The sequence below is a fragment of the Quercus lobata genome, chromosome 4 (genome assembly GCF_001633185.2).
Source record: "Quercus lobata isolate SW786 chromosome 4, ValleyOak3.0 Primary Assembly, whole genome shotgun sequence".
NCBI classification, from domain to species: domain Eukaryota; kingdom Viridiplantae; phylum Streptophyta; class Magnoliopsida; order Fagales; family Fagaceae; genus Quercus; species Quercus lobata.
Genome location: NC_044907.1, coordinates 25982848 through 25988376, shown reverse-complemented (window position 1 = coordinate 25988376; position 5529 = coordinate 25982848). Strand labels below are relative to the sequence as shown.

At 35.2% G+C, this 5529-nt stretch overlaps 1 pseudogene; it reads left to right on the top strand.

The window, feature by feature from the left end:
• Positions 1-1987, top strand: LOC115984388 (annotated as a pseudogene).
• The last annotated feature ends 3542 nt before the right edge of the window (positions 1988-5529 follow it).

Sequence of the window (5529 nt, the reverse complement as noted above, 5' to 3'; positions counted from 1 at the left end):
AACATTTTCTTTCTCATTATGGGTCAAGCTGCTGCTGTTCTTCTTCAGAGGTTTAATTATGACCAAGGTGGAAATAGTAATGGATGGCTACTGTTGTCCAAACTGCTGCCTTCCCAATACTTTTGATCCCATTCTTTCTTATTCCTTCCTTCAAGAAGCCTTCAACTTCTTCAGCCCCACACTCTTTTAAAATTCTTGCCTTGATCTACTTCTCTCTTAGAGTGCTCATAGCAATTGATAACATGATGTATTCCTTTTTTGTTTTTATTTTTTTGTTTTGTTTTTGTTGATAGAACAACATGATGTATTCTGTCCCTGCCTCTACTTACTCCCTCATGTGCAACACAAACAGCTTTTAATGCAGTTTTCTCATACTTAATCAGTTCTAAGAAGTTCACTGCTTTAATTCTTAACTTTGGTTGTCCTCTCATTTTCATCTTCCCTGATTGTAGTCAATGATGACTCTGATGGACCATCAGGAGTTTCTAAGTGGCAAAATATAATTGGTTTCCTTTATACCCTTAGAGCTTTTGCACTTCACTCACTTTCCCTGTCCCTGATGCATTTTCCCTTCCAAAAGGTTTTGAATAGGGAAACATATTTAGTGGTTCTGGAAATGCAAATCTGTACGGCACTTGTTGCCACTTGTGTTTCTATTGTGGGAAATGGAAGACTTTTTGTATGGAAATGGTAGGTTTTGGTGGAGGAAGAGTTTCTTATGTTATGACCTTAGTTTGGACAACTGTGGCTTGGTAGGTTTGTTCTGTTGGTGTTGTACTATTGTGGACTTAATTTGTAATTGTATCATCTCTATCAGTACAGCTTCTTTGGCTATTACTCCTATTGCTTTCATGATAGTCTTCCATGATAAGATGAATGGCATCAAGGAAATTGCTATGCTTTTGGCTATTTGGGGTTTTGCATCTCATATTTAGTAGAATTATCTAGATGATTCTAAGGCAAGGTGATCACAGAACATTGTTAGTGAATCTCATAATGACTCACCATGTTGATCTCTGGTGCAATCTTTTGAGCTTATGACCTTGGCATCATGTGAATGGTTTGGGCAGGCAAGTTTCTATAGAGGAAGGAGAAGCTAGAGCAATCACGACCTGAATGTTTTGTCTATTGAAACTAGTGCCAAGGTCAACTTTAATATTAAGGTAAGCAATTAGTTTCCTCTACTTGGATAGCAAAATATACAAATGTTAAAGGCTTGTTGATAAAATGTAAATGCACATGATTTTGTTTGGGCTCACTCCAAACACTACAGACTTCATTTTCAGAAAGGAAAAGGTTTTAGTGAATCATGCTAATGATCTGACCATCAATGATTCTGCTATTTTTCTCTTTCAAAGTGTAAAATTCTTTTATTGGTCTCTTCTGAATAAAGGAGAATATCTAGATGACAAGAGTTCATACATACTCGATGGTTACAACAGCTATTTCATGCTTAGCTGAATTTCTGGTCTCCTAAAATATTTCATGTCTGATCAATTATTTATGTTGCCATAATCTGATTAACACAATGATAGCAAAAGATCTTATTGTTTTTGTATTTCTAAAAACCTCATAGTCATGCAACTTAGTTTTCGTTATCAATCCCTTGTCAGGAACTTTTTAGAAAGATTGCAGCAGCCTTACCTGGAATGGAAACACTTTTTTTGACCAATCAAGAAGACATGGTTGATGTCAATCTTAAGTCTATCAATGCATTTGCAACGCAGTCACAACCATAGTCAAGAGGATGTGCAGTTTGATACATGTTGTGGACCTAAGCTCCAACTTCTTTGTCCCATATTAAATGTCTTATGAATTATATCGTGTTTGTGAAGTCCTCGTTGTCCGCTTTTGTAGCTTTGCCCCACTTTTTGGTTGGTTGGTTGCTAAAGGATTTATGTACCATTTGGTAAATTTTTAGAAAATTCATATCTTCAGTGAACTAAACTACAAATTCTTATTCTAAAAGTGATTATATGCAATACAATTGTTTGGGTCTATCCTTTATTTTGAAAGAATCTTTCTGTTATGTTAGGTATGTGTTAAAAGGTGACTTTTCTGCTCCAATTTACAATTTTGTCTCCTCTCAGACAGATCTTCTCTCCCCTTCTAGTTCAAGAGCATAGCCCTTCCTCACTCAAAAATCAGAACAGTTAAGTGCATGTGACTACTTCACTTGAGGAGCTTGTAACATTGTCAATTCACCCTTCCAAGGCTTAAAGTTTTAGATATTGTCATCCCTCAAGTTGCAATGATTTTCCTCTACACGGGATTTATGTATTCTCATTCTTATATTGTTTGATGTATAGATCCCAAAGTTTTATGGGGTATGCACATTGTGAGAAAAAGGATATATGTATTCTCTGATTCTCATTCTTATAACGTTTAATGTACAAATCCCAAAGTTATACGGGGTATTCTCATTGTGAGAAAGAAGATGGATATATTGAGTGCATAATATATTGATAGTTCTTTATCATCAGACTAAGATACCAATCAGTTTTTGGTGTAGGCGAGAATGAACCCCAAATCTCTTATACAACCATCAGAGACTTTATTAGTTAAGCTAATTGAAATCCATATTTTTTGAGTTAATTACAACCTTATGTCCCCATTGACACGACAAGAAGTTAAAATGAAATTGTGAGCTTCCTGTAAAGCTATAACTGGTTTTACAATTTTACAACCAATGATTTTCAATCATTAAGTTGGCAAAGACAAAGAAATAACAATAATATTTCTCTATTTCTCTTGGTTATGGAGTTACCAGCTTGAGTTATTACAACTGACCCTCTAAGAATTAAAATGAATTAAAATGTGATTAGATGAGTATATGAAAAGGGATAAGATTAGGACCCAAAGAAAAATTACCAAGGAATTTCATATCCATGAATAACATTGGCAAAACAGAGAGCGTGTATCATATATGGGAAGTAAAAATTAATAATAGTAAGAATCAGGCAAATCAAAATCACTGCTACTAGTACAAGAAATAAAGACCAAATAAAGATTTTATGAAGCTTGGAAGAAATCATACCACAAATCCTAGAATAAGGTGAAATACCCTCTCGAAATTTTCTCTATAAACATTCATCTACTTACAATAACCATAGTTTCCATCAAATTATATGAAACTTAGTTTGTCACATTACCCAGTGGTACGGACCCTCCCTATCCTAGAGTGACCAAGTCTGTGAATTTCCCTAAAACAAATAGACACCAAACCAAACCAAAGCTGAGATGTTATTGCAGAAAAATCTGCTCAAACCCTTAACCAGCTCTCACTCTACATAGATTAATAATCAGACCTCCCCCAAAATTCTATCACAATTCCAATGCATAACAAATCAACAATTTACTGATCCATAAACAAATTACAGAGATTGAAGAGGAATATAGAATTAAAATTTAACAAATACATCATCCATATGATATCATCTCTAAATTACACATAACTTATTGAAAAATTATTTTTGATATAAATAATTAGGAGCTCAGGCACCCTTGAGTGAAACTAGGCTCTCAACATACACCGTAGCTTCTTTTCCGATGAATGATTTCAGAAACTCTGGAATTTGAAGATTCCTAATTTCTTTAGAACCAATGTTATACAAGACTATTGCGCCATCGTCACCAACAAGAAGAAGCATTCCATTCTTGGAAAATTGTAGGGGCCTGTGAATTCCTAACAAGGGTCCTACAACAAGTTGTTTGGTCCAAGAATCCTCAACCCCGTATTCACGCATCACCCATATATCAAAGTATTTCTCTGTCATAGTATCCTCCTCATAAACAACAAAAGAAAGGCAATCATTGAACACAGAAAAAACTTTGTTCCTCTGCATACTTGAAACACTGTCCACAGGGTACTTTAGTTTTCGAAACACCTCATCTGGCAACCTCATTATTCGAAACACCTCACGACTCATCTCGAAGGATAGAATTATCTCACAATCACAATTCTGCCCGAGTTCGTTTATGTGGCCGTTGTCAAAGAAACCGAGCCAATGAGTAACACCATTGAAGTACATTGCACGATAAGGAAGCAACCTAACGTTTGAACGATGAATAGTGGTGTCAATTACTTGGTTCCAGGAATCAGCATTTAGGGAGTAAACATCTGTGAAGAGTGAATTTTAGGTAGGTGGAGAATTCTTGTTGTAAGTGACAATTCTAACCACCTTGTAGTCATTAGAATATTGATCATAACCAAATGCAAAAAGTTTTGTAACGTTATATGGTGGAAGAAAAGGGCACTGAGGAAGTGGGGGACAAAGAATGATCTTACGTTCTCTGATTGCTGGATTTTACTGGAGTAGCCACCGCCGAAGGTAAGGTAGGAAGCCAAGGGACCACCAATGCAAATAATACCATTGATGCAACCAAACAGGTTGACATCTATAGGTCGACAAAGTGCGGCCAAACCCAAGTCCTTTGAACAGTCCACAATGCGTACAGCATTACCATCATCAGGATAAGGGTGCAGGGAGAAGCCATATCTTATTGAATCAGAGCTCATGACCAAAATACTTGGATTTTCTATTTTTGTTTGATGGTGAAGAAGGTGTTTGGCAATGAAAGTTGGGTTTCGGAAAAGAGTGGACCATGACTTTTGAACGCACCTGAAACGAAATGCTGATTTAACTGGAAGCCATGACAGGATCTCTTCCAACAACTCCTCCGGTAAATATAAATTATTATTATTGGAGCTTAACCTTAATCTGGACCTTCTCGACCTTCGCCCCCATCTCCACCCCACGTTGAATACCTTCGCCCCCACCTCCACTTTGAACTCATCGAACTCGACATTATTTTCGATTGACTACCACTTCTACTAGTGTTTGATTGAAATCCCTATTCCTAATATATACTCCTTTACTTCCTAGTCCGTTTGGCACTCGGTATTTTTATTCGCACACGTTTCTTAAATTTTTTTTTTTTTTTTTTGAGAAAATTAAGAGATGCTACGTTCACAACATTTTTGTTATTGATTCAAATTTAAACCTAACACTAAGATTACTTTTTTGCCCCAACAATAACAACCCGTAACAACCTGTCACTTAAGTTTTGTTGTAAAAAAGTTGTGGACATATTAGTTCTGAAATTTTTTCATGCTGATTTGGTAGTGTGGTGCTGTTAACTTTGGTTGGATTTGAGTTGGAATAATTGGGTTCTGTTTTTAATTTTTTTTTTTCGCTCTAAAATTCAATTTTTGGGTCAAAAGTAAAATTTATTCAAGTTAGACTCTTTAGTTTCAGTTTCTCAACCAAAAAAAAAAAAAAAAAAAGTGACTCTTTAGCTTTGGGCTAAAACATATAAATAAGATAGATATCAAAAATTAGAGACATGGTGCTAGAAAGTAATAAAAATGATGAGAAATATTCAAAACAATACCTTAAAATTCTAGTCATTATGTTTATATTTTTAAAGAGAAGAAAAACTTGCATGTAATATGTGTTCCATGTGTGTGTGTGTATATATATATTGTGTAATATTTAATGTTAGAAATACAGAATGATTGTATTGTAT